The 24,673-nt window shown below is 48.8% G+C and overlaps 36 non-coding genes and 1 pseudogene across 36 annotated transcripts; 32 read left to right on the forward strand and 5 right to left on the reverse strand.

Moving 5' to 3' along the window:
* Window positions 1–3,753: 3,753 nt before the first annotated feature.
* Window positions 3,754–3,869, reverse strand: LOC134967820 (U5 spliceosomal RNA). Its single transcript, XR_010189176.1, has one exon. It is a non-coding gene; the product is annotated as a U5 spliceosomal RNA (small nuclear RNA).
* A 275-nt stretch (window positions 3,870–4,144) lies between these two features.
* Window positions 4,145–4,260, reverse strand: LOC134967836 (U5 spliceosomal RNA). Its single transcript, XR_010189189.1, has one exon. It is a non-coding gene; the product is annotated as a U5 spliceosomal RNA (small nuclear RNA).
* Window positions 4,261–4,530: 270 nt separating this feature from the next.
* Window positions 4,531–4,646, reverse strand: LOC134967823 (U5 spliceosomal RNA). The gene has a single exon (XR_010189178.1). It is a non-coding gene; the product is annotated as a U5 spliceosomal RNA (small nuclear RNA).
* Window positions 4,647–4,928: 282 nt separating this feature from the next.
* LOC134967902 (U5 spliceosomal RNA) lies at window positions 4,929–5,044 on the reverse strand. Its single transcript, XR_010189243.1, has one exon. It is a non-coding gene; the product is annotated as a U5 spliceosomal RNA (small nuclear RNA).
* Window positions 5,045–5,318: 274 nt separating this feature from the next.
* LOC134967824 (U5 spliceosomal RNA) lies at window positions 5,319–5,434 on the reverse strand. Its single transcript, XR_010189179.1, has one exon. It is a non-coding gene; the product is annotated as a U5 spliceosomal RNA (small nuclear RNA).
* A 133-nt stretch (window positions 5,435–5,567) lies between these two features.
* LOC134967353 (U1 spliceosomal RNA) lies at window positions 5,568–5,731 on the forward strand. Its single transcript, XR_010188847.1, has one exon. It is a non-coding gene; the product is annotated as a U1 spliceosomal RNA (small nuclear RNA).
* A 152-nt stretch (window positions 5,732–5,883) lies between these two features.
* LOC134967695 (U1 spliceosomal RNA) lies at window positions 5,884–6,046 on the forward strand. The gene has a single exon (XR_010189104.1). It is a non-coding gene; the product is annotated as a U1 spliceosomal RNA (small nuclear RNA).
* A 671-nt stretch (window positions 6,047–6,717) lies between these two features.
* Window positions 6,718–6,881, forward strand: LOC134967396 (U1 spliceosomal RNA). The gene has a single exon (XR_010188882.1). It is a non-coding gene; the product is annotated as a U1 spliceosomal RNA (small nuclear RNA).
* A 152-nt stretch (window positions 6,882–7,033) lies between these two features.
* On the forward strand, window positions 7,034–7,196 carry LOC134967630 (U1 spliceosomal RNA). The gene has a single exon (XR_010189073.1). It is a non-coding gene; the product is annotated as a U1 spliceosomal RNA (small nuclear RNA).
* A 674-nt stretch (window positions 7,197–7,870) lies between these two features.
* LOC134967309 (U1 spliceosomal RNA) lies at window positions 7,871–8,034 on the forward strand. Its single transcript, XR_010188811.1, has one exon. It is a non-coding gene; the product is annotated as a U1 spliceosomal RNA (small nuclear RNA).
* A 1,037-nt stretch (window positions 8,035–9,071) lies between these two features.
* LOC134967714 (U1 spliceosomal RNA) lies at window positions 9,072–9,206 on the forward strand (annotated as a pseudogene).
* Window positions 9,207–9,908: 702 nt separating this feature from the next.
* Window positions 9,909–10,072, forward strand: LOC134967414 (U1 spliceosomal RNA). The gene has a single exon (XR_010188897.1). It is a non-coding gene; the product is annotated as a U1 spliceosomal RNA (small nuclear RNA).
* Window positions 10,073–10,224: 152 nt separating this feature from the next.
* LOC134967780 (U1 spliceosomal RNA) lies at window positions 10,225–10,387 on the forward strand. The gene has a single exon (XR_010189157.1). It is a non-coding gene; the product is annotated as a U1 spliceosomal RNA (small nuclear RNA).
* Window positions 10,388–11,058: 671 nt separating this feature from the next.
* On the forward strand, window positions 11,059–11,222 carry LOC134967446 (U1 spliceosomal RNA). Its single transcript, XR_010188923.1, has one exon. It is a non-coding gene; the product is annotated as a U1 spliceosomal RNA (small nuclear RNA).
* A 151-nt stretch (window positions 11,223–11,373) lies between these two features.
* On the forward strand, window positions 11,374–11,536 carry LOC134967728 (U1 spliceosomal RNA). Its single transcript, XR_010189122.1, has one exon. It is a non-coding gene; the product is annotated as a U1 spliceosomal RNA (small nuclear RNA).
* A 673-nt stretch (window positions 11,537–12,209) lies between these two features.
* LOC134967365 (U1 spliceosomal RNA) lies at window positions 12,210–12,373 on the forward strand. The gene has a single exon (XR_010188857.1). It is a non-coding gene; the product is annotated as a U1 spliceosomal RNA (small nuclear RNA).
* Window positions 12,374–12,525: 152 nt separating this feature from the next.
* Window positions 12,526–12,688, forward strand: LOC134967696 (U1 spliceosomal RNA). The gene has a single exon (XR_010189105.1). It is a non-coding gene; the product is annotated as a U1 spliceosomal RNA (small nuclear RNA).
* A 671-nt stretch (window positions 12,689–13,359) lies between these two features.
* On the forward strand, window positions 13,360–13,524 carry LOC134967517 (U1 spliceosomal RNA). Its single transcript, XR_010188982.1, has one exon. It is a non-coding gene; the product is annotated as a U1 spliceosomal RNA (small nuclear RNA).
* Window positions 13,525–13,675: 151 nt separating this feature from the next.
* Window positions 13,676–13,838, forward strand: LOC134967758 (U1 spliceosomal RNA). Its single transcript, XR_010189143.1, has one exon. It is a non-coding gene; the product is annotated as a U1 spliceosomal RNA (small nuclear RNA).
* Window positions 13,839–14,513: 675 nt separating this feature from the next.
* On the forward strand, window positions 14,514–14,678 carry LOC134967519 (U1 spliceosomal RNA). Its single transcript, XR_010188983.1, has one exon. It is a non-coding gene; the product is annotated as a U1 spliceosomal RNA (small nuclear RNA).
* A 151-nt stretch (window positions 14,679–14,829) lies between these two features.
* LOC134967732 (U1 spliceosomal RNA) lies at window positions 14,830–14,992 on the forward strand. Its single transcript, XR_010189126.1, has one exon. It is a non-coding gene; the product is annotated as a U1 spliceosomal RNA (small nuclear RNA).
* A 671-nt stretch (window positions 14,993–15,663) lies between these two features.
* On the forward strand, window positions 15,664–15,827 carry LOC134967405 (U1 spliceosomal RNA). The gene has a single exon (XR_010188890.1). It is a non-coding gene; the product is annotated as a U1 spliceosomal RNA (small nuclear RNA).
* A 152-nt stretch (window positions 15,828–15,979) lies between these two features.
* Window positions 15,980–16,142, forward strand: LOC134967736 (U1 spliceosomal RNA). The gene has a single exon (XR_010189129.1). It is a non-coding gene; the product is annotated as a U1 spliceosomal RNA (small nuclear RNA).
* A 671-nt stretch (window positions 16,143–16,813) lies between these two features.
* Window positions 16,814–16,978, forward strand: LOC134967533 (U1 spliceosomal RNA). The gene has a single exon (XR_010188995.1). It is a non-coding gene; the product is annotated as a U1 spliceosomal RNA (small nuclear RNA).
* Window positions 16,979–17,129: 151 nt separating this feature from the next.
* Window positions 17,130–17,292, forward strand: LOC134967759 (U1 spliceosomal RNA). The gene has a single exon (XR_010189144.1). It is a non-coding gene; the product is annotated as a U1 spliceosomal RNA (small nuclear RNA).
* Window positions 17,293–17,967: 675 nt separating this feature from the next.
* On the forward strand, window positions 17,968–18,132 carry LOC134967520 (U1 spliceosomal RNA). Its single transcript, XR_010188984.1, has one exon. It is a non-coding gene; the product is annotated as a U1 spliceosomal RNA (small nuclear RNA).
* A 151-nt stretch (window positions 18,133–18,283) lies between these two features.
* LOC134967734 (U1 spliceosomal RNA) lies at window positions 18,284–18,446 on the forward strand. Its single transcript, XR_010189127.1, has one exon. It is a non-coding gene; the product is annotated as a U1 spliceosomal RNA (small nuclear RNA).
* Window positions 18,447–19,117: 671 nt separating this feature from the next.
* LOC134967321 (U1 spliceosomal RNA) lies at window positions 19,118–19,281 on the forward strand. Its single transcript, XR_010188821.1, has one exon. It is a non-coding gene; the product is annotated as a U1 spliceosomal RNA (small nuclear RNA).
* Window positions 19,282–19,432: 151 nt separating this feature from the next.
* Window positions 19,433–19,595, forward strand: LOC134967760 (U1 spliceosomal RNA). Its single transcript, XR_010189145.1, has one exon. It is a non-coding gene; the product is annotated as a U1 spliceosomal RNA (small nuclear RNA).
* A 674-nt stretch (window positions 19,596–20,269) lies between these two features.
* Window positions 20,270–20,433, forward strand: LOC134967354 (U1 spliceosomal RNA). The gene has a single exon (XR_010188848.1). It is a non-coding gene; the product is annotated as a U1 spliceosomal RNA (small nuclear RNA).
* A 152-nt stretch (window positions 20,434–20,585) lies between these two features.
* On the forward strand, window positions 20,586–20,748 carry LOC134967632 (U1 spliceosomal RNA). Its single transcript, XR_010189075.1, has one exon. It is a non-coding gene; the product is annotated as a U1 spliceosomal RNA (small nuclear RNA).
* Window positions 20,749–21,418: 670 nt separating this feature from the next.
* On the forward strand, window positions 21,419–21,582 carry LOC134967404 (U1 spliceosomal RNA). The gene has a single exon (XR_010188889.1). It is a non-coding gene; the product is annotated as a U1 spliceosomal RNA (small nuclear RNA).
* Window positions 21,583–21,734: 152 nt separating this feature from the next.
* On the forward strand, window positions 21,735–21,897 carry LOC134967789 (U1 spliceosomal RNA). The gene has a single exon (XR_010189163.1). It is a non-coding gene; the product is annotated as a U1 spliceosomal RNA (small nuclear RNA).
* A 675-nt stretch (window positions 21,898–22,572) lies between these two features.
* LOC134967509 (U1 spliceosomal RNA) lies at window positions 22,573–22,737 on the forward strand. The gene has a single exon (XR_010188975.1). It is a non-coding gene; the product is annotated as a U1 spliceosomal RNA (small nuclear RNA).
* A 151-nt stretch (window positions 22,738–22,888) lies between these two features.
* On the forward strand, window positions 22,889–23,051 carry LOC134967735 (U1 spliceosomal RNA). The gene has a single exon (XR_010189128.1). It is a non-coding gene; the product is annotated as a U1 spliceosomal RNA (small nuclear RNA).
* A 671-nt stretch (window positions 23,052–23,722) lies between these two features.
* LOC134967323 (U1 spliceosomal RNA) lies at window positions 23,723–23,886 on the forward strand. The gene has a single exon (XR_010188822.1). It is a non-coding gene; the product is annotated as a U1 spliceosomal RNA (small nuclear RNA).
* Window positions 23,887–24,037: 151 nt separating this feature from the next.
* LOC134967610 (U1 spliceosomal RNA) lies at window positions 24,038–24,200 on the forward strand. The gene has a single exon (XR_010189057.1). It is a non-coding gene; the product is annotated as a U1 spliceosomal RNA (small nuclear RNA).
* The last annotated feature ends 473 nt before the right edge of the window (window positions 24,201–24,673 follow it).

The following is a 24,673-nucleotide window of genomic DNA, read 5'->3' on the forward strand; positions in this document are numbered from 1 at the left end:
ACTGAGCAGGAGAGACACACTACTAGTATTACTGAGCAGCAATAAGTAACCACTGATACTGAGCACTGATATTGAGATTTCCACTGAGAGAACATAGCCACGTCCTCTCCGCTTTCTCTTCAATGCACGAGTAAAAATGGCGGCAACGCGCAGCTCTTTATATGGAATCCGAATCTCGCGAGAATCCGACAGCGGGATGATGACATTTTCCCTTGTTCAGGTTTTCCGAGTCAGGCGGGAACAAACGAGCCTGCCTCGGACCAGTGTAAACCACGTGGAGTTCGTGGGGAATTTGGTTCTCGGAGAACCGAACCCGCTCCTCTCTACCTTATACCCATCAATTTTTTTATTTTCAATCTAAGCCCCTGCAGTTTTCTGTAAGCATCTGCTTCGCTATGATGATCAACAAGTCACAAGGGCAAACACTCAGGGCTTGAGGCGTAGATCTTAGGACCAGCTGCTACAAGCATGGCAGAGGTGTCACTATCACTGGTGACACCCAGAGAGGTGGCGAGGGAGATTGTAATGCAGTGCGCGCAGATAAGCAGCGCAATGGTAAAAAGGAGGCATGGTCTCATAGGTAGGGGCGTGGCCTGGTGGCCTGAATCTACATTTTGTTGCTCCGGGTGTCCCGGGGGTTGGGGGCTGCACCCGGGGACTAGTGTGTGAGCGGCGCTGGCTACTGCACAGTAACAGGGCATGGCCACCCAGCATGACGCCTCCCTTCTTGACCATGCTGTAATTGCAGTCGCACTGCAGTTTAGCGTGATCATAAAAAATGGTGTAGCCTCCTGCTGGTGCAGACTGTATGTGCGCTCAGGAAGCCGCCACCATTTTTGTGATCACAGCGGCTGAATGTGATGTCATACAGCCGCTGTGACCACGCCCCCTGTGTCTCCTCCGTTGCAGACCCCATTTTGAAGCCTTGCCCCCGCACCGCTCCATCCCTGACTTGGAAATGGAGTGTTGCTGACCCCCCTCTCCCCTCCCCCCGCCCCGATTGACAGGCAGAGGCGATCGCATTCTCTGCGGGGTGCCGCAGAAAATGCAGGCACATGCGTATGCTCTTAGCAATTTTTGCAGTTGGATCGCTTATTGTGATTGCAATCCAACCTGAATCAGGCCCTATTACCTATCACAATGCGCTGCGGGCAGTACAAAATTGGGTTAATATAGGAGAAAACCCCCCAGACCTGTGCTCCTTAACTGTACCTGGTGGCTAGTGGAGCGGCTGCCCAGTAATCAGTGTCCACGCCATTGCGCACACGGCCCACCCCCTACGGCCACGCTGGATCACGGTATAGTGTGGGCACAGAAGCCCCTTACCTCCCCTTCATCAGCGGCCTCGTGATCCGGAAGGGCGGTGTGTGTGTGACTGACCTTAGGAAGAAACCGGAGCCTCCGCTGCAGTGACCCAGCAACCAGGGCACGGGAGTATACAGCGCCGCTGGGAGTGATGAAGCTGCAGTAAAGATGTCTATTAGACCTAGCCTGCTGCAGCCCTTGTAGATTCTCATAAAACAAATTCTTCTTTTCTTGTCAAAATTAATAGCTAAGAATAGGCTGCCTGAGGCAAGCCCCTGTTAAGTGGCCTGCTACTGAAGGCACCAACTACAAACTGAGCTCCCTGTTCATGGAAGCGGGGTTATAGAGGAGGATGCGCTGAGCATCTTGGGAACAGTCAAAAGCTTTGAGCCGGTTGGTGCCTCAGATCAAGATCCTACTCTACACCCCAATGTGAATCCTTGTGGAGTCCAGTGTACCCCACAGAAGAAATTAATGTGTCACTCCCATTGGCAGCAACCTTAGAATAGCTGCTGACGGGCACAATTGAGAACGGAAGGGGGGGGGGGGGACATTTGAATCCAGCACATAGATGCAATTCAAATATGTAATTTGTACCTTCCTATTTTAAAATATAATGGATGAACCTTACCCTGTGAGAACAATCTTCATGATCAAGAGATCTCATATGCAAAATAAGTATGAGTTGGGATAGGGCTGGGGAGGGTGGCTGCTCGGGCAGCCCCTCCCCCGTCAAGTTAAGGAGATTCAACTGAGGAAGCACAAGGGAACTCTCGTCTGGGGACAACAACTGCAGGGAGACCATATCTTTTCAGATGAACATGGGAGGGCGGAAGGCTGCCTAATACTGAAGCACCATCAAAAATCAAACCATATGCAACAACTAGTACAAGCATTCCTGGGGGAAGGTCTGCAGCAGACGGATTTGCATACGGTGATGTCATCCAAGCAGTGGGCCAAAGTTGGCTGGAACCCTCATCTGCATATGAAAAGAGAAAAGGGGCATGCAGGGCATGGCGGCCTTTTGCGGTGCTTGGATGACCCCTAGTTCGCATTAAACACCCCCACCCTCCTTTGGTGTGGGGCTCATGTTGGCCATGCTCCATCCCCTGAAGCATTCAATCTGATTTCTTGCAGCAGCTGGGCACTGTAACAGCTCCAGAGCTGTTCTGTAAGGCAAGTAAAAGGGTGTGGGCCCTGCAGCACCACCTGTAGTTCGCATTGTGCGTTGGAAGGCACAAAGTAAGCAGACGGGAGGAGAAGTCAGGATAGTGCGCAAGGGCATCCTATTCTCTTAGTCCGTAGAGGATGCTGGGGTCACATTAAGAACCATGGGGTATAGACGGGATCCGCAAGAGACATGGGCACTTTAAGACTTTCAAAGGGTGTGAACTGGCTCCTCCCTCTATGCCCCTCCTCCAGATTCCAGTTATAGGAACTGTGCCCAGGGAGACGGACATTTCGAGGAAAGGATTTATTGTTAAACTAAGGTGAGCATCTTACCAGCTCACACCTTTAGCAAGCCGCAGAATGTGGCATTCAACAGAACACAAGCCAACGGCATGAACAATTGCAGCAAAAAGCTGACCAGAAGCGTAACACAACATGTGTATAACCACAAGTAATAACTGCAGATACAGTATGGACTGGGACGGGTGCCCAGCATCCTCTACGGACTAAGAGAAAAGGATTTACCGGTAGGTATTAAAATCCTATTTTCTCATACGACCTAGAGGATGCTGGGGTCACATTAAGAACCATGGGGTTATACCAAAGCTCTTGAACGGGTGGGAGAGTGCGTACGACTCTGCAGCACCGAATGACCCAACTTGAGGTTATCATCGGCCAAGGTATCAAACTTGTAAAACTTAGCAAAAGTGTTTACTAAATAGCTGCTCGGCAAAGTTGCAATGCCGAGACTCCCCGACCAGCTGCCCAGGATGAACCCACCTTTCTAGTAGAATGGGTCTTCACCTAATTCAGTAACGGCAATCCTGCCGTGGAATGAGCATGCTGAATCTTACCACAGATCCAGCGCATAATGGTCTGCATGGAAGCAGGACACCCAATCCTGTTGGGAGCATACAGGACAAACAGAGCCTCTGTTTTCCTAATCTGAACCGTTCTGGTGACATAAATTTTCAAAGTTCTGACCACAGCCAGAGACTTTGACTCAACGAAGGTGTCAGTGGCCAAAGGCACCATGTGGAAAGATGAACCACCTTCGGCAGAAATTGTTGACGTGTCCTCAATTCTGCTCTATCTTCATGAAAGATCAAATAAAGGCTCTTGTGATACTGCATGGTTTGTACTGTTTTCCATGTGCTTCCAGATCATTCAAGCAAGTAGCATGGTCAAGAAAGTTCTGTTTGAAAAGAAACAAACATTTACTGTCATTTCTATGCAAATGAGCTTACATTAAAGCACAATCTTTAAACCGATAAAAGAAACCCCAATAAGATGGGGCATGCAAAAATTGAGATAAAACTCAGTTTTGCTCCTCTCCACGGAAATCTTTAGTAAAAGGCGAAAGATTTTTTCGTTCTGAAGAGAAACCAAAGCATGACCAAGATTCCACCTGTCGCCTGAGTGCCATGCCAGCAATCCTCATTCAGCTCAAAGTGAGCACCCAATTTGAAAGAAAGAAAGCAGATTTCTCACCAGGCTTCCCCTTGCTATAAACATGGTTTGTACTCTTTTTCCATGTGCTCCCAGATCTTTCAAGCAATTAGTATAGTCAAGAAAGTTCTGTTTGAAAAGAAACAAACATTTACTGTCATTTCTATGCAAATGAGCTTACATTAAAGCACACTCGTTCTATCTTTAAACCGATAAAAGAAACCCCAATAAGATAGGGCATGCAAAAATTGAGATAAAACTCAGTTTTGCTCCTCTCCACGGAAATCTTTAGTAAAAGGCGAAAGATTTGTTCATTCTGAAGAGAAACAAGAGCATGACCAAGATTCCACCTGTCACCTGAATGCCATGCCAGCAGTCCTCATTCAGCTCAAAGTGAGCACCCAATTTGAAAGAAAGCAGATTTCTCAACTGGCTTCCCCTTGCTATAAGCATGGTTTGTACTGTTTTCCATGTGCTCCCAGATCTTTCAAGCATGTAGCATGGTCAAGAAAGTTCTGCTTGAAAAGAAACAAACATTTACTGTCATTTCTATGCAAATGAGCTTACATTAAAGCACACTCGTTCTGTCTTTAAACCGATAAAATAAATCCCAATAAGACGGGGCATGCAAAAATTGAGATAAAACTCAGTTTTGCTCCTCTCCACGGAAATCTTTAGTAAAAGGCGAAAGATTTGTTCGTTCTGAAGAGAAACCAGAGCATGACCATGATTCCTCCTGTCGCCTGAGTGCTGTGCCAGCAGTCCTCATTCAGCTCAAAGTGAGCGCCCAATTTGAAAGAAAGCAGATTTCTCACCTGGCTTCCCCTTGCTATAAGCATGGTTTGTACTGTTTTCCATGTGCTCCCAGATCTTTCAAGCAATTAGTATGGTCAAGAAAGTTCTGCTTGAAAAGAAACAGACATTTACTGTCATTGTTAAGCAAATAAACTTACATTAAAGCTAAAAAGAAAGCACACTCGTTTTGTCTTTAAACTGATAAAAGAAACCCCAATAATATGAGGCATGCAGAAATTGAGATAAAACTCAGTTTTGCTCCTCTCCACGGAAATCTTTAATAAAAGGCGAAAGATTTGTTCATTCTGAAGAGAAACCATAGCATGACCAAGATTCCACCTGTTGCCTGAGTGCCATGCCAGCAGTTCTCATTCAACTCAAAGTGAGCACCCAATTTGAAAGAAAGAAAGCAGATTTCTCACCAGGCTTCCCCTTGCTATAAACATGGTTTGTACTCTTTTCCATGTGCTCCCAGATCTTTCAAGCAATTAGTGTGGTCAAGAAAGTTCTGTTTGAAAAGAAACAAACATTTACTGTCATTTCTATGCAAATGAGCTTACATTAAAGCACACTCGTTCTATCTTTAAACCGATAAAAGAAACACCAATAAGATGGGGCATGCAAAAATTGAGATAAAACTCAGTTTTGCTCCTCTCCACGGAAATCTTTAGTAAAAGGCGAAAGATTTGTTCGTTCTGAAGAGAAACCAGAGCATAACCAAGATTTTCATCTGAAAATATGCAGTTGTTGTCCCCAGATGAGAGTTCCCTTGTGCTGCCTCAGTTGAATCTCATTTACTTGACAGAGATGTGCCTGAGCAGCGGCCCTCCCCAGCCCTATCCCAAATCATACTTATTTTGCATAGGAGATACCATGGTCATAAAGATTGTTCTCCCAGGGTGAGGTTCATTCATTGCATTCTGGGTATGCTGACCCCTGTGATTTCCCCAAATGTGGGAAACTCGACTGCATTATTTGTGGTAGTGGGGGACTGTGTTTGTGCTTTCCTCTGGTCAGCTCTGGTAAAAGTCAGATTTCCTTGTCTCAGATCTTCCTCTAGCCTTGTTCTTCTTTCAAGAGTTCCCTTGTGCTGCCTCAGTTGGATCTCCTTCACTTGACAGGGGGGTGCCCGAGCAGCGACCCTCCCCAGCTCTAGCCCAACTCCTACTTACCTGCCAGGTGAGATACTATGATCATGAAGGTGCTTCTCCCAGGGCAAGGCTCACCCATTGCACTCTGGGTGTGCTGCCCTTGCGATTTCCCTAAATGTGGGAAACTTGACTGCATAATTTGTGTTTCCCCTGGTCGGCTCTCGTATAATTCAGATCTCTTTGTCTCAGGTCTCTCTCCAGCCTAGTTTGCTGTCAGTTTCCACTTCTCTTTTCTTGAGCCGCTCCATTCTATGCGATTGCGCACTATCCTGACTTCTCCCGTCTGCATACTTCGTGCCTTCCAACGCACAATGCGAATTACAGTTAGTGTTGCAGGGCCCACACCCTTTTACTTGCCTTACAGAGCAGCTCTGGAGCTGTTACAGTGCCCAGCTGCTGCAAGAAATCAGCTTGAATGCTTCAGGGGCTGGGGCATAGCCAACATGAGCCCCACACCGAAGGAGGGTGGAGGTGTTTAATACGAACTAGGGGTCATCCAAGCGCCGCAAAAGGATGCCATGCCCTGCACGCCCCTTTTCTCTTTTCATATGCAGACGAGGGTTGAAGCCAACTTTGACCCACTGCTTTGATGACATCACCATATGCAAATCCATCTGCGGCAGGCCTTCCCCCAGGAATGCTTGCACTAGTTGTTGCATTTGGTTTGTTGTTTGGGGGTGCTTCAGTATTAGGCAGCCTTCTGCCCTCCCATGTTCATCTGAAAATATGTGTTCTCCCTGCAGTTGTTGTCCCCAGATGAGAGTTCCCTTGTGCTGCCGCAGTTGAATCTCCTTTACTTGACAGAGATGTGCCTGAGCACTGGCCCTCCCCAGCCCTATCCCAAATCATACTTATTTTGCATAGGTGATACCATGGTCATGAAGATTGTTTTCCCAGGGTGAGGTTCATTCATTGCATTCTGGGTATACTGACCCCTGTGATTTCCCTAAATGTGGGAAACTCAACTGCATTATTTGTGGTAGTGGGGGACTGTGTTTGTGCTTTCCTCTGGTCAGCTCTGGTAAAAGTCAGATTTCTTTGTCTCAGATCTTCCTCTAGCCTTGTTCTTTTTTCGAGAGTTCCCTTGTGCTGCCTCAGTTGGATCTCCTTCACTTGACATGGGGGTACCCGAGCAGCGACCCTCCCCAGCTCTAGCCCAACTCCTACTTACCTGCCAGGTGAGATACTATGATCAAGAAGGTGCTTTTCCCAGGGCAAGGCTCACCCATTGCACTCTGGGTGTGCTGCTCCTGCGATTTCCCCAAATGTGGGAAACTTGACTGCATAATTTGTGTTTCCCCTGGTCGGCTCTCGTATAATTCAGATCTCTTTGTCTCAGGTCTCTCTCCAGCCTAGTTTGCTGTCTGTTTCCACTTCTTTTTTCTTGAGCCCCTCCCTTTTATACCCTTGTGCACTATCCTGACTTCTCCTCCTGTCTGCTTACTTTGTGCCTTCCAATGCACAATGCAAACTACAGGTAGTGCTGCAGGGCCCACACCCTTTTACTTGCCTTACAGAGCAGCTCTGGAGCTGTTACTGTGCCAAGCTGCTGCAAGAAATCAGCTTGAATGCTTCAGGGGCTGGGGCATGGCCAACATGAGCCCCACGCTGAAGGAGGGTCGGGGTGTTTAATGCGAACTAAGGGTCATCCAAGCGCCGCAAAAGGCCGCCATGCCCTGCATACCCCTTTTCTCTTTTCATATGCAGATGAGGGTTCCAGACAACTTTGGCCCACTGCTTGGATGACATCACCGTATGCAAATCCGTCTTCTGCAGACCTTCCCCCAGGAATGCTTGTACTAGTTGTTGCATTTGGTTTGTTGTTTGGGGGTGCTTCAGTATTAGGCAGCCTTCTGCCCTCCCATGTTCATCTGAAAATATGTGTTCTCCCTGCAGTTGTTGTCCCCAGATGAGAGTTCCCTTGTGCTGCCTCAGTTGAATCTCCTTTACTTGACAGAGATGTGCCTGAGCAGCGGCCCTCCCCATCCCTATCCCAAATCATACTTATTTTGCATAGGAGATACCATGGTCATGAAGATTGTTCTCCCAGGGTGAGGTTCATTCATTGCATTCTGGGTGTGCTGACCCCTGTGATTTCCCTAAATGTGGGAAACTCAACTGCATTATTTGTTGTAGTGGGGGACTGTGTTTGTGCTTTCCTCTGGTCAGCTCTGGTAAAAGTCAGATTTCTTTGTCTCAGATCTTCCTCTAGCTTTGTTCTTCTTTCGAGAGTTCCCTTGTCCTGCCTCAGTTGGATCTCCTTCACTTGACAGGGGGGTGCCCGAGCAGCGACCCTCCCCAGCTCTAGCCCAACTCCTACTTACCTGCCAGGTGGGATACTATAGAAAGATTACAAACAAGGTGCGCAACAGATTTCCCCTATAATGCAGCTTGATTCTGTGTGTGAGTAAGCACCAAAATACTCAAGGTTTACAAATAGTGAAAAAGAGTTACACAGAAACCAATTAGCGCTTAAGGAGAAAACCACTTCCACCAATCACAATAAAAAAGGACACCACTTTATATGGCTCCTTAAATGTTGACACTATTTATACTTAATTAGCAGTTCATATTCATCCTTAGGTGTCAGAAATTCATCTAAAGGATAAAGAACATACAATAATAGTGCAGATAGTCTGGAAAGGTGAAATGATGATTTTATTGCACGATGCACACTTACAAACAAGTGATATTAAATGGCGTATAATATCATCCACATAGGCACTGCAGCAAAGGACCCTCTTTCAGGACATCCACCGAATCATATTACATATGAAACAAGAAAGGTGCAGAATAGTGCAGATTGATAAAAAACAATAGCAGCTTTAATAGATGATTCCACTTACAAACATGGGTTAATAAAAGGCATTAACAGAACTCCGCCAGGCAGAACAATAGGTCCCCACTCCTGATGATTTCCCAGAGAGATGTCCACGGGTGCACTGCAACTCACTTCCGGATAGTGAGTTCAGTGAATCAGTTCGAGTTCCAAGTTCAGCATAAACGGGTCCCCACAAACATACCGTCGCTAAACGCGTTTCAGACAGAATGTCCTTCTTCAGTAGCGTCAGATTTCTTTGTCTCAGATCTTCCTCTAGCCTTGTTCTTCTTTCGAGAGTTCCCTTGTGCTGCCTCAGTTGGATCTCCTTCACTTGACAGGGGGTGCCCGAGCAGCAACCCTCCACAGCTCTAGCCCAACTCCTACTTATCTGCCAGGTGAGATACTATGATCATGAAGGTGCTTCTCCCAGGGCAAGGCTCACCCATTGCACTCTGGGTGTGCTCCCCCTGCGATTTCCCCAAATGTGGGAAACTTGACTGCATAATTTGTGTTTCCCCTAGTCGGCTCTCGTATAATTCAGATCTCTTTGTCTCAGGTCTCTCTCCAGCCTAGTTTGCTGTCTGTTTCCACTTCTTTTTTCTTGAACCCCTCCCTTCTATACCCTTGTGCACTATCCTGACTTCTCCTCCCGTCTGCTTACTTTGTGCCTTCCAATGCACAATGCAAACTACAGGTAGTGCTGCAGGGCCCACACCGTTTTACTTGCCTTACAGAGCAGCTCTGGAGCTATTACAGTGCCCAGCTGCTGCAAGAAATCAGCTTGAATGCTTCAGGGGCTGGGGCATGGCCAACATGAGCCCCACACCGAAGGAGGGTGGGGGTGTTTAATACGAACTAGGGGTCATCCAAGCGCCGCAAAAGGCCGCCATGCCCTGCACGCTCCTTTTCTCTTTTCATATGCAGATGAGGGTTGAAGCCAACTTTGACCCACTGCTTGGATGACATCACCATATGCAAATCCATCTGCTGCAGGCCTTCCCCCAGGAATGCTCGCACTAGTTGTTGCATTTGGTTTGTTGTTTGGGGATGCTTCAGTATTAGGCAGCCTTCTGCCCTCCCATGTTCATCTGAAAATATGTGTTCTCCCTGCAGTTGTTGTCCCCAGATGAGAGTTCCCTTGTGCTGCCTCAGTTGAATCTCCTTTACTTGACAGAGATGTGCCTGAGCAGTGGCCCTCCCCAGCCCTATCCCAAATCATACCTATTTTGCATAGGAGATACCATGGTCATGAAGATTGTTCTCCCAGGGTGATGTTCATTCATTGCATTTTGGGTATGCTGACCCCTGTGATTTCCCCAAATGTGGGAAACTCAACTGCGTTATTTGTGGTAGTGGGGGACTGTGTTTGTGCTTTCCTCTGGTCAGCTCTGGTAAAAGTCAGATTTCTTTGTCTCAGATCTTCCTCTAGCCTTGTTCTTCTTTCGAGAGTTCCCTTGTGCTGCCTCAGTTGGATCTCCTTCACTTGACAGGGGGGTGCCCGAGCAGCGACACTCCCCAGCTCTAGCCCAACTCCTACTTACCTGCCAGTTGAGATACTATGATCATGAAGGTGCTTCTCCCTGGGCAAGGCTCACCCATTGCACTCTGGGTGTGCTTCCCCTGCGATTTCCCCAATTGTGGGAAACTTGACAGCATAATTTGTGTTTCCCCTGGTCGGCTCTCGTATAATTCAGATCTCTTTGTCTCAGGTCTCTCTCCAGCCTAGTTTGCTGTCTGTTTCCACTTCTCTTTTCTTGAGCCGCTCCCTTCTATGCCCTTGCGCACTATCCTGACTTCTCCCGTCTGCTTACTTTGTGCCTTCCAACGCACAATGCGAACTACAGGTAGTGCTGCAGGGCCCACACCCTTTTACTTGCCTTACAGAGCAGCTCTGGAGCTGTTACAGTGCCCAGCTGCTGCAAGAAATCAGCTTGAATGCTTCAGGGGCTGGGGCATAGCCAACATGAGCCCCACACCGAAGGAGGGTGGAGGTGTTTAATGCGAACTAGGGGTCATCCAAGCGCCGCAAAAGGCCGCCATGCCCTGCACACCCCTTTTTTCTTTTCATATGCAGACGAGGGTTGAAGCCAACTTTGACCCACTGCTTGGATGACATCACCATATGCAAATCCATCTGCTGCAGGCCTTCCCCCAGGAATGCTTGCACTAGTTGTTGCATTTGGTTTGTTGTTTGGGGGTGCTTCAGTATTAGGCAGCCTTCTGCCCTCCCATGTTTATCTGAAAATATGTGTTCTCCCTGCAGTTGTTTTCCCCAGATGAGAGTTCCCTTGTGCTGCCTCAGTTGAATCTCCTTTACTTGACAGAGATGTGCCTGAGCAGCGGCCCTCCCCAGCCCTATCCCAAATCATACTTATTTTGCATAGGAGATACCATGGTCATGAAGATTGTTCTCCCAGGGTGAGGTTCATTCATTGCATTCTGGGTATGCTGACCTCTTTGATTTCCCCAAATGTGGGAAACTCGACTGCATTATTTGTGGTAGTGGGGGACTGTGTTTGTGCTTTCCTCTGGTCAGCTCTGGTAAAAGTCAGATTTCTTTGTCTCAGATCTTCCTCTAGCCTTGTTCTTCTTTCGAGAGTTCCCTTGTGCTGCCTCAGTTGGATCTCCTTCAATTGACAGAGGGTGCCCGAGCAGCAACCCTCCACAGCTCTAGCCCAACTCCTACTTACCTGCCAGGTGAGATACTATGATCATGAAGGTACTTCTCCCAGGGCAATTCTCACCCATTGCACTCTGGGTGTGCTGCCCCTGCGATTTCCCCAAATGTGGGAAACTTGACTGCATAATTTGTGTTTCCCCTGGTCGGCTCTTGTATAATTCAGATCTCTTTGTCTCAGGTCTCTCTCCAGCCTAGTTTGCTGTCTGTTTCCACTTCTTTTTTCTTGAACCCCTCCCTTCTATACCCTTGTGCACTATCCTGACTTCTCCACCCGTCTGCTTACTTTTTGCCTTCCAATGCACAATGCAAACTACAGGTAGTGCTGCAGGGCCCACACCGTTTTACTTGCCTTACAGAGCAGCTCTGGAGCTGTTACAGTGCCCAGCTGCTGCAAGAAATCAGCTTGAATGCTTCAGGGGCTGGGGCATGGCCAACATGAGCCCCACACCGAAGGAGGGTGGGGGTGTTTAATGCGAACTAGGGGTAATCCAAGCGCCGCAAAAGACCGCCATGCCCTGCACGCCCCTTTTCTCTTTTCATATGCAGATGAGGGTTGAAGCCAACTTTGACCCACTGCTTGGATGACATCACCATATGCAAATCCATCTGCTGCAGGCCTTCCCCAGGAATGCTTGCACTAGTTGTTGCATTTGGTTGGTTGTTTGGGGGTGCTTCAGTATTAGGCAGCCTTCTGCCCTCCCATGTTCATCTGAAAATATGTGTTCTCCCTGCAGTTGTTGTCCCCAGATGAGAGTTCCCTTGTGCTGCCTCAGTTGTATCTCCTTTACTTGACAGAGATGTGCCTGAGCAGCGGCCCTCCCCAGCCCTATCCCAAATCATACTTATTTTGCATAGGAGATACTATGGTCATGAAGATTGTTCTCCCAGGGTGAGGTTCATTCATTGCATTCTGGGTATGCTGACCCCTATGATTTCCCCAAATGTGGGAAACTCAACTGCATTATTTGTGGTAGTGGGGGACTGTGTTTGTGTTTTCCTCTGGTCAACTCTGGTAAAAGTCAGATTTCTTTGTCTTAAAACTTCCTCTAGCCTTGTTCCTCTTTCGAGAGTTCCCTTGTGCTGCCTCAGTTGGATCTCCTTCACTTGACAGGGGGGTGCCCGAGCAGCGACCCTCCCCAACTCTAGCCCAACTCCTATTTACCTGCCAGGTGAGATACTATAATCATGAAGGTGCTTCTCCCAGGGCAAGGCTCACCCATTGCACTCTGGGTGTGCTGCTCCTGCGATTTCCCCAAATGTGGGAAACTTGACTGCATAATTTGTGTTTCCCCTGGTAGGCTCTCGTATAAATCAGATCTCTTTGTCTCAGGTCTCTCTCCAGCCTAGTTTGCTGTCTGTTTCCACTTCTTTTTTTTTGAGCCCCTCCCTTCTATACCTTTGTGCACTATCCTGACTTCTCCCATCTGCTTACTTTGTGCCTTCCAACGCACAATGCGAACTACAGGCAGTGCTGCAGGGAGCACACCCTTTTACTTGCCTTACAGAGCAGCTCTTGCGCTGTTACAGTGCCCAGCTGCTGCAAGAAATCAGCTTGAATGCTTCATGGGCTGGGGCATGGCCAACATGAGCCCCACACTGAAGGAGGGTGGGGGTGTTTAATGCGAGCTAGGGGTCATCCAAGCGCCGCAAAAGGCCGCCATGCCCTGCATACCTCTTTTCTCTTTTCATATGCAGATGAGGGTTCCAGCCAACTTTGGCCCACTGCTTGGATGACATCACCGTGTGCAAATCCGTCTTCTGCAGACCTTCCCCCAGGAATACTTGCACTAGTTGTTGCATTTGGTTTGTTGTTTGGGGGTGCTTCAGTATTAGGCAGCCTTCTGCCCTCCCATGTTCATCTGAAAATATGTGTTCTCCCTGCAGTTGTTGTCCCCAGATGAGAGTTCCCTTGTGCTGCTTCAGTTGAATCTCCTTTACTTTACAGAGATGTGCCTGAGCAGCGGCCCTCCCCAGCCCTATCCCAAATCATACTTATTTTGCATAGGAGATACCATGGTCATGAAGATTGTTCTCCCAGGGTGAGGTTCATTCATTGCATTCTGGGTATGCTGACCCCCTATGATTTCCTAAAATGTGGGAAACTCGACTGCATTATTTGTGGTAGTGGGGGACTGTGTTTGTGCTTTCCTCTGGTTAGCTCTGGTAAAAGTCAAATTTATTTGTCTCAGATCTTCTTCTAGCCTTGTTCTTCTTTCGAGAGTTCCCTTGTGCTGCCTCAGTTGGATCTCCTTCACTTGACAGGGGGTGCCCGAGCAGCGACCCTCCCCAGCTTTAGCCCAACTCCTACTTACCTGCCAGGTGAGATACTATGATCATGAAGGTGCTTCTCTCAGGGCAAGGCTCACCCATTGCACTCTGGGTGTGCTGCCCATGTGATTTCCCCAAATGTGGGAAACTTGACTGCATAATTTGTGTTTCCCCTGGTCGGCTCTCGTATAATTCAGATCTCTTTGTCTCAGGTCTCTCTCCAGCCTAGTTTGCTGTCTGTTTCCACTTCTTTTTTTCTTGAGCCCCTCCCTTCTATACCCTTGTGCACTATCCTGACTTCTCCTCCCGTCTGCTTACTTTGTGCCTTCCAATGCACAATGCAAACTACAGGTAGTGCTGCAGGGCCCACACCCTTTTACTTGCCTTACAGAGCAGCTCTTGCGCTGTTACAGTGCCCAGCTGCTGCAAGAAATCAGCTTGAATGCTTCATGGGCTGGGGCATGGCCAACATGAGCCCCACACTGAAGGAGGGTGGGGGTGTTTAATGCGAGCTAGGGGTCATCCAAGCGCCGCAAAAGGCCGCCATGCCCTGCATACCCCTTTTCTCTTTTCATATGCAGATGAGGGTTCCAGACAACTTTGGCCCACTGCTTGGATGACATCACCGTGTGCAAATCCGTCTTCTGCAGACCTTCCCCCAGGAATACTTGCACTAGTTGTTGCATTTGGTTTGTTGTTTGGGGGTGCTTCAGTATTAGGCAGCCTTCTGCCCTCCCATGTTCATCTGAAAATATGTGTTCTCCCTGCAGTTGTTGTCCCCAGATGAGAGTTCCCTTGTGCTGCTTCAGTTGAATCTCCTTTACTTTACAGAGATGTGCCTGAGCAGCGGCCCTCCCCAGCCCTATCCCAAATCATACTTATTTTGCATAGGAGATACCATGGTCATGAAGATTGTTCTCCCAGGGTGAGGTTCATTCATTGCATTCTGGGTATGCTGACCCCCTATGATTTCCTAAAATGTGGGAAACTCGACTGCATTATTTGTGGTAGTGGGGGACTGTGTTTGTGCTTTCCTCTGGTTAGCTCTGGTAAAAGTCAAATTTATTTGTCTCAGATCTTCTTCTAGCCTTGTTCTTCTTTCGAGAGTTCCCTTGTGCTGCCTCAGTTGGATCTCCTTCACTTGACAGGGGGTGCCCGAGCAGCGACCCTCCCCAGCTTTAGCCCAACTCCTACTTACCTGCCAGGTGAGATACTATGATCATGAAGGTGCTTCTCTCAGGGCAAGGCTCACCCATTGCACTCTGGGTGTGCTGCTCCTGCGATTTCCCCAAATGTGTTAAACTTGACTGCATAATTTGTGTTTCCCCTGGTCGGCTCTTGTATAATTCAGATCTCTTTGTCTCAGGTCTCTTTCCAGCCTAGTTTGCTGTCTGTTTCCACTTCTCTTTTCTTGAGCCGCTCCCTTCTATGCCCTTGCGCACTATCCTGACTTCTCCCGTCTGCTTACTTTGTGCCTTCCAACGCACAATGCGAACTACAGGTAGTGCTGCAGGGCCAACACCCTTTTACTTGCCTTACAGAGCAGCTCTGGAGCTGTTACAGTGCCCAGCTGCTGCAAGAAATCAGCTTGAATGCTTCAGGGGCTGGGGCATAGCCAACATGAGCCCCACACCGAAGGAGGGTGGAGGTGTTTAATGCGAACTAGGGGTCATCCAAGCGCCGCAAAAGGCCGCCATGCCCTGCACACCCCTTTTTTCTTTTCATATGCAGACGAGGGTTGAAGCCAACTTTGACCCACTGCTTGGATGACATCACCATATGCAAATCCATCTGCTGCAGGCCTTCCCCCAGGAATGCTTGCACTAGTTGTTGCATTTGGTTTGTTGTTTGGGGGTGCTTCAGTATTAGGCAGCCTTCTGCCCTCCCATGTTCATCTGAAAATATGTGTTCTCCCTGCAGTTGTTGTCCCCAGATGAGAGTTCCCTTGTGCTGCCTCAGTTGAATCTCATTTACTTGACAGAGATGTGCCTGAGCAGCGGCCCTCCCCAGCTCTATCCCAAATCATACTTATTTTGCATAGGAGATACCATGGTCATGAAGATTGTTCTCCCAGGGTGCGGTTCATTCATTGCATTCTGGGTATGCTGACCCCTATGATTTCCCCAAATGTGGGAAACTCAACTGCATTATTTGTGGTAGTGGGGGACTGTGTTTGTGTTTTCCTCTGGTCAACTCTGGTAAAAGTCAGATTTCTTTGTCTTAAAACTTCCTCTAGCCTTGTTCCTCTTTCGAGAGTTCCCTTGTGCTGCCTCAGTTGGATCTCCTTCACTTGACAGGGGGGTGCCCGAGCAGCGACCCTCCCCAACTCTAGCCCAACTCCTATTTACCTGCCAGGTGAGATACTATAATCATGAAGGTGCTTCTCCCAGGGCAAGGCTCACCCATTGCACTCTGGGTGTGCTGCTCCTGCGATTTCCCCAAATGTGGGAAACTTGACTGCATAATTTGTGTTTCCCCTGGTAGGCTCTCCTATAAATCAGATCTCTTTGTCTCAGGTCTCTCTCCAGCCTAGTTTGCTGTCTGTTTCCACTTCTTTTTTTTTGAGCCCCTCCCTTCTATACCTTTGTGCACTATCCTGACTTCTCCCATCTGCTTACTTTGTGCCTTCCAACGCACAATGCGAACTACAGGCAGTGCTGCAGGGAGCACACCCTTTTACTTGCCTTACAGAGCAGCTCTTGCGCTGTTACAGTGCCCAGCTGCTGCAAGAAATCAGCTTGAATGCTTCATGGGCTGGGGCATGGCCAACATGAGCCCCACACTGAAGGAGGGTGGGGGTGTTTAATGCGAGCTAGGGGTCATCCAAGCGCCGCAAAAGGCCGCCATGCCCTGCATACCCCTTTTCTCTTTTCATATGCAGATGAGGGTTCCAGCCAACTTTGGCCCACTGCTTGGATGACATCACTGTGTGCAAATCCGTCTTCTGCAGACCTTCCCCCAGGAATACTTGCACTAGTTGTTGCATTTGGTTTGTTGTTTGGGGGTGCTTCAGTATTAGGCAGCCTTCTGCCCTCCCATGTTCATCTGAAAATATGTGTTCTCCCTGCAGTTGTTGTCCCCAGATGAGAGTTCCCTTGTGCTGCTTCAGTTGAATCTCCTTTACTTTACAGAGATGTGCCTGAGCAGCGGCCCTCCCCAGCCCTATCCCAAATCATACTTATTTTGCATAGGAGATACCATGGTCATGAAGATTGTTCTCCCAGGGTGAGGTTCATTCATTGCATTCTGGGTATGCTGACCCCCTATAATTTCCTAAAATGTGGGAAACTCGACTGCATTATTTGTGGTAGTGGGGGACTGTGTTTGTGCTTTCCTCTGGTTAGCTCTGGTAAAAGTCAAATTTATTTGTCTCAGATCTTCTTCTAGCCTTGTTCTTCTTTCGAGAGTTCCCTTGTGCTGCCTCAGTTGGATCTCCTTCACTTGACAGGGGGTGCCCGAGCAGCGACCCTCCCCAGCTTTAGCCCAACTCCTACTTACCTGCCAGGTGAGATACTATGATCATGAAGGTGCTTCTCTCAGGGCAAGGCTCACCCATTGCACTCTGGGTGTGCTGCCCATGTGATTTCCCCAAATGTGGGAAACTTGACTGCATAATTTGTGTTTCCCCTGGTCGGCTCTCGTATAATTCAGATCTCTTTGTCTCAGGTCTCTCTCCAGCCTAGTTTGCTGTCTGTTTCCACTTCTTTTTTTCTTGAGCCCCTCCCTTCTATACCCTTGTGCACTATCCTGACTTCTCCTCCCGTCTGCTTACTTTGTGCCTTCCAATGCACAATGCAAACTACAGGTAGTGCTGCAGGGCCCACACCCTTTTACTTGCCTTACAGAGCAGCTCTTGCGCTGTTACAGTGCCCAGCTGCTGCAAGAAATCAGCTTGAATGCTTCATGGGCTGGGGCATGGCCAACATGAGCCCCACACTGAAGGAGGGTGGGGGTGTTTAATGCGAGCTAGGGGTCATCCAAGCGCCGCAAAAGGCCGCCATGCCCTGCATACCCCTTTTCTCTTTTCATATGCAGATGAGGGTTCCAGACAACTTTGGCCCACTGCTTGGATGACATCACCGTGTGCAAATCCGTCTTCTGCAGACCTTCCCCCAGGAATACTTGCACTAGTTGTTGCATTTGGTTTGTTGTTTGGGGGTGCTTCAGTATTAGGCAGCCTTCTGCCCTCCCATGTTCATCTGAAAATATGTGTTCTCCCTGCAGTTGTTGTCCCCAGATGAGAGTTCCCTTGTGCTGCTTCAGTTGAATCTCCTTTACTTTACAGAGATGTGCCTGAGCAGCGGCCCTCCCCAGCCCTATCCCAAATCATACTTATTTTGCATAGGAGATACCATGGTCATGAAGATTGTTCTCCCAGGGTGAGGTTCATTCATTGCATTCTGGGTATGCTGACCCCCTATGATTTCCTAAAATGTGGGAAACTCGACTGCATTATTTGTGGTAGTGGGGGACTGTGTTTGTGCTTTCCTCTGGTTAGCTCTGGTAAAAGTCAAATTTATTTGTCTCAGATCTTCTTCTAGCCTTGTTCTTCTTTCGAGAGTTCCCTTGTGCTGCCTCAGTTGGATCTCCTTCACTTGACAGGGGGTGCCCGAGCAGCGACCCTCCCCAGCTTTAGCCCAACTCCTACTTACCTGCCAGGTGAGATACTATGATCATGAAGGTGCTTCTCTCAGGGCAAGGCTCACCCATTGCACTCTGGGTGTGCTGCTCCTGCGATTTCCCCAAATGTGTTAAACTTGACTGCATAATTTGTGTTTCCCCTGGTCGGCTCTTGTATAATTCAGATCTCTTTGTCTCAGGTCTCTTTCCAGCCTAGTTTGCTGTCTGTTTCCACTTCTCTTTTCTTGAGCCGCTCCCTTCTATGCCCTTGCGCACTATCCTGACTTCTCCCGTCTGCTTACTTTGTGCCTTCCAACGCACAATGCGAACTACAGGTAGTGCTGCAGGGCCAACACCCTTTTACTTGCCTTACAGAGCAGCTCTGGAGCTGTTACAGTGCCCAGCTGCTGCAAGAAATCAGCTTGAATGCTTCAGGGGCTGGGGCATAGCCAACATGAGCCCCACACCGAAGGAGGGTGGAGGTGTTTAATGTGAACTAGGGGTCATCCAAGCGCCGCAAAAGGCCGCCATGCCCTGCACACCCCTTTTTTCTTTTCATATGCAGACGAGGGTTGAAGCCAACTTTGACCCACTGCTTGGATGACATCACCATATGCAAATCCATCTGCTGCAGGCCTTCCCCCAGGAATGCTTGCACTAGTTGTTGCATTTGGTTTGTTGTTTGGGGGTGCTTCAGTATTAGGCAGCCTTCTGCCCTCCCATGTTTATCTGAAAATATGTGTTCTCCCTGCAGTTGTTTTCCCCAGATGAGAGTTCCCTTGTGCTGCCTCAGTTGAATCTCCTTTACTTGACAGAGATGTGCCTGAGCAGCGGCCCTCCCCAGCCCTATCCCAAATCATACTTATTTTGCATAGGAGATACCATGGTCATGAAGATTGTTCTCCCAGGGTGAGGTTCATTCATTGCATTCTGGGTATGCTGACCCCTGTGATTTCCCCAAATGTGGGAAACTCGACTGCATTATTTGTGGTAGTGGGGGACTGTGTTTGTGCTTTCCTCTGGTCAGCTCTGGTAAAAGTCAGATTTCTTTGTCTCAGATCTTCCTCTAGCCTTGTTCTTCTTTCGAGAGTTCCCTTGTGCTGCCTCAGTTGGATCTCCTTCAATTGACAGAGGGTGCCCGAGCAGCAACCCTCCACAGCTCTAGCCCAACTCCTACTTACCTGCCAGGTGAGATACTATGATCATGAAGGTGCTTCTCCCAGGGCAATTCTCACCCATTGCACTCTGGGTGTGCTGCCCCTGCGATTTCCCCAAATGTGGGAAACTTGACTGCATAATTTGTGTTTCCCCTGGTCGGCTCTTGTATAATTCAGATCTCTTTGTCTCAGGTCTCTCTCCAGCCTAGTTTGCTGTCTGTTTCCACTTCTTTTTTCTTGAACCCCTCCCTTCTATACCCTTGTGCACTATCCTGACTTCTCCTCCCGTCTGCTTACTTTGTGCCTTCCAATGCACAATGCAAACTACAGGTAGTGCTGCAGGGCCCACACCGTTTTACTTGCCTTACAGAGCAGCTCTGGAGCTGTTACAGTGCCCAGCTGCTGCAAGAAATCAGCTTGAATGCTTCAGGGGCTGGGGCATGGCCAACATGAGCCCCACACCGAAGGAGGGTGGGGGTGTTTAATGCGAACTAGGGGTAATCCAAGCGCCGCAAAAGACCGCCATGCCCTGCACGCCCCTTTTCTCTTTTCATATGCAGATGAGGGTTGAAGCCAACTTTGACCCACTGCTTGGATGACATCACCATATGCAAATCCATCTGCTGCAGGCCTTCCCCCAGGAATGCTTGCACTAGTTGTTGCATTTGGTTGGTTGTTTGGGGGTGCTTCAGTATTAGGCAGCCTTCTGCCCTCCCATGTTCATCTGAAAATATGTGTTCTCCCTGCAGTTGTTGTCCCCAGATGAGAGTTCCCTTGTGCTGCCTCAGTTGAATCTCCTTTACTTGACAGAGATGTGCCTGAGCAGCGGCCCTCCCCAGCCCTATCCCAAATCATACTTATTTTGCATAGGAGATACCATGGTCATGAAGATTGTTCTCCCAGGGTGCGGTTCATTCATTGCATTCTGGGTATGCTGACCCCTATGATTTCCCCAAATGTGGGAAACTCAACTGCATTATTTGTGGTAGTGGGGGACTGTGTTTGTGCTTTCCTCTGGTCAACTCTGGTAAAAGTCAGATTTCTTTGTCTCAGATCTTCCTCTAGCCTTGTTCCTCTTTCGAGAGTTCCCTTGTGCTGCCTCAGTTGGATCTCCTTCACTTGACAGGGGGGTGCCCGAGCAGCGACCCTCCCCAACTCTAGCCCAACTCCTACTTACCTGCCAGGTGAGATACTATAATCATGAAGGTGCTTCTCCCAGGGCAAGGCTCACCCATTGCACTCTGGGTGTGCTGCTCCTGCGATTTCCCCAAATGTGGGAAACTTGACTGCATAATTTGTGTTTCCCCTGGTCGGCTCTCGTATAAATCAGATCTCTTTGTCTCAGGTCTCTTTCCAGCCTAGTTTGCTGTCTGTTTCCACTTCTTTTTTTTTGAGCCCCTCCCTTCTATACCTTTGTGCACTATCCTGACTTCTCCCATCTGCTTACTTTGTGCCTTCCAACGCACAATGCGAACTACAGGTAGTGCTGCAGGGAGCACACCCTTTTACTTGCCTTACAGAGCAGCTCTGGAGCTGTTACAGTGCCCAGCTGCTGCAAGAAATCAGCTTGAATGCTTCAGGGGCTGGGGCATAGCCAACATGAGCCCCACACCGAAGGAGGGTGGAGGTGTTTAATGCGAACTAGGGGTCATCCAATCGCCGCAAAAGGCCGCCATGCCCTGCACGCCCCTTTTCTCTTTTCATATGCAGACGAGGGTTGAAGCCAACTTTGACCCACTGCTTAGATGACATCACCATATGCAAATCCATCTGCTGCAGCCTATCCCCAGGAATGCTTGCACTAGTTGTTGCATTTGGTTTGTTGTTTGGGGGTGTTTCAGTATTAGGCAGCCTTCTGCCCTCCCATGTTCATCTGAAAATATGTGTTCTCCCTGCAGTTGTTGTCCCCAGATGAGAGTTCCTTTGTGCTGCCTCAGTTGAATCTCCTTTACTTGACAGAGATGTGCCTGAGCAGCGGCCCTCCCCAGCCCTATTCCAAATCATACTTCTTTTGCATAGGAGATACCATGGTCATGAAGATTGTTCTCCCAGGGTGAGGTTCATTCATTGCATTATGGGTATGCTGACCCCTGTGATTTCCCCAAATGTGGGAAACTCGACTGCATTATTTGTGGTAGTGGGGGACTGTGTTTGTGCTTTCCTCTGGTCAGCTCTGGTAAAAGTCAGATTTCTTTGTCTCAGATCTTCCTCTAGCCTTGTTCTTCTTTCGAGAGTACCCTTGTGCTGCCTCAGTTGGATCTCCTTCACTTGACAGGGGGGTGCCCGAGCAGCGACCCTCCCCAGCTCTAGCCCAACTCCTACTTACCTACCAGGTGAGATACTATGATCATGTAGGTGATTCTCCCAGGGCAAGGCTCACCCATTGCACTCTGGGTGTGCTGCCCATGTGATTTCCCCAAATGTGGGAAACTTGACTGCATAATTTGTGTTTCCCCTGGTCGGCTCTCGTATAATTCAGATCTCTTTGTCTCAGGTCTCTCTCCAGCCTAGTTTGCTGTCTGTTTCCACTTCTTTTTTTCTTGAGCCCCTCCCTTCTATACCCTTGTGCACTATCCTGACTTCTCCTCCCGTCTGCTTACTTTGTGCCTTCCAATGCACAATGCAAACTACAGGTAGTGCTGCAGGGCCCACACCCTTTTACTTGCCTTACAGAGCAGCTCTTGCGCTGTTACAGTGCCCAGCTGCTGCAAGAAATCAGCTTGAATGCTTCATGGGCTGGGGCATGGCCAACATGAGCCCCACACTGAAGGAGGGTGGGGGTGTTTAATGCGAGCTAGGGGTCATCCAAGCGCCGCAAAAGGCCGCCATGCCCTGCATACCCCTTTTCTCTTTTCATATGCAGATGAGGGTTCCAGCCAACTTTGGCCCACTGCTTGGATGACATCACCGTGTGCAAATCCGTCTTCTGCAGACCTTCCCCCAGGAATACTTGCACTAGTTGTTGCATTTGGTTTGTTGTTTGGGGGTGCTTCAGTATTAGGCAGCCTTCTGCCCTCCCATGTTCATCTGAAAATATGTGTTCTCCCTGCAGTTGTTGTCCCCAGATGAGAGTTCCCTTGTGCTGCTTCAGTTGAATCTCCTTTACTTTACAGAGATGTGCCTGAGCAGCGGCCCTCCCCAGCCCTATCCCAAATCATACTTATTTTGCATAGGAGATACCATGGTCATGAAGATTGTTCTCCCAGGGTGAGGTTCATTCATTGCATTCTGGGTATGCTGACCCCCTATGATTTCCTAAAATGTGGGAAACTCAACTGCATTATTTGTGGTAGTGGGGGACTGTGTTTGTGCTTTCCTCTGGTTAGTTCTGGTAAAAGTCAAATTTATTTGTCTCAGATCTTCTTCTAGCCTTGTTCTTCTTTCGAGAGTTCCCTTGTGCTGCCTCAGTTGGATCTCCTTCACTTGACAGGGGGTGCCCGAGCAGCGATCCTCCCAAGCTTTAGCCCAACTCCTACTTACCTGCCAGGTGAGATACTATGATCATGAAGGTGCTTCTCTCAGGGCAAGGCTCACCCATTGCACTCTGGGTGTGCTGCTCCTGCGATTTCCCCAAATGTGTTAAACTTGACTGCATAATTTGTGTTTCCCCTGGTCGGCTCTTGTATAATTCAGATCTCTTTGTCTCAGGTCTCTTTCCAGCCTAGTTTGCTGTCTGTTTCCACTTCTCTTTTCTTGAGCCGCTCCCTTCTATGCCCTTGCGCACTATCCTGACTTCTCCCGTCTGCTTACTTTGTGCCTACCAACGCACAATGCGAACTACAGGTAGTGCTGCAGGGCCAACACCCTTTTACTTGCCTTACAGAGCAGCTCTGGAGCTGTTACAGTGCCCAGCTGCTGCAAGAAATCAGCTTGAATGCTTCAGGGGCTGGGGCATAGCCAACATGAGCCCCACACCGAAGGAGGGTGGAGGTGTTTAATGCGAACTAGGGGTCATCCAAGCGCCGCAAAAGGCCGCCATGCCCTGCACACCCCTTTTTTCTTTTCATATGCAGACGAGGGTTGAAGCCAACTTTGACCCACTGCTTGGATGACATCACCATATGCAAATCCATCTGCTGCAGGCCTTCCCCCAGGAATGCTTGCACTAGTTGTTGCATTTGGTTTGTTGTTTGGGGGTGCTTCAGTATTAGGCAGCCTTCTGCCCTCCCATGTTTATCTGAAAATATGTGTTCTCCCTGCAGTTGTTGTCCCCAGATGAGAGTTCCCTTGTGCTGCCTCAGTTGAATCTCCTTTACTTGACAGAGATGTGCCTGAGCAGCGGCCCTCCCCAGCCCTATCCCAAATCATACTTATTTTGCATAGGAGATACCATGGTCATGAAGATTGTTCTCCCAGGGTGAGGTTCATTCATTGCATTCTGGGTATGCTGACCCCTGTGATTTCCCCAAATGTGGGAAACTCGACTGCATTATTTGTGGTAGTGGGGGACTGTGTTTGTGCTTTCCTCTGGTCAGCTCTGGTAAAAGTCACATTTCTTTGTCTCAGATCTTCCTCTAGCCTTGTTCTTCTTTCGAGAGTTCCCTTGTGCTGCCTCAGTTGGATCTCCTTCAATTGACAGAGGGTGCCCGAGCAGCAACCCTCCACAGCTCTAGCCCAACTCCTACTTACCTGCCAGGTGAGATACTATGATCATGAAGGTGCTTCTCCCAGGGCAAGGCTCACCCATTGCACTCTGGGTGTGCTGCCCCTGCGATTTCCCCAAATGTGGGAAACTTGACTGCATAATTTGTGTTTCCCCTGGTCGGCTCTTGTATAATTCAGATCTCTTTGTCTCAGGTCTCTCTCCAGCCTAGTTTGCTGTCTGTTTCCACTTCTTTTTTCTTGAACCCCTCCCTTCTATACCCTTGTGCACTATCCTGACTTCTCCTCCCGTCTGCTAACTTTGTGCCTTCCAATGCACAATGCAAACTACAGGTAGTGCTGCAGGGCCCACACCATTTTACTTGCCTTACAGAGCAGCTCTGGAGCTGTTACAGTGCCCAGCTGCTGCAAGAAATCAGCTTGAATGCTTCAGGGGCTGGGGCATGGCCAACATGAGCCCCACACCGAAGGAGGGTGGGGGTGTTTAATGCGAACTAGGGGTAATCCAAGCGCCGCAAAAGGCCGCCATGCCCTGCACGCCCCTTTTCTCTTTTCATATGCAGATGAGGGTTGAAGCCAACTTTGACCCACTGCTTGGATGACATCACCATATGCAAATCCATCTGCTGCAGGCCTTCCCCCAGGAATGCTTGCA

The sequence above is a fragment of the Pseudophryne corroboree genome, chromosome 10, assembly GCF_028390025.1.
Source record: "Pseudophryne corroboree isolate aPseCor3 chromosome 10, aPseCor3.hap2, whole genome shotgun sequence".
Taxonomy (NCBI): Eukaryota; Metazoa; Chordata; class Amphibia; order Anura; family Myobatrachidae; genus Pseudophryne; species Pseudophryne corroboree.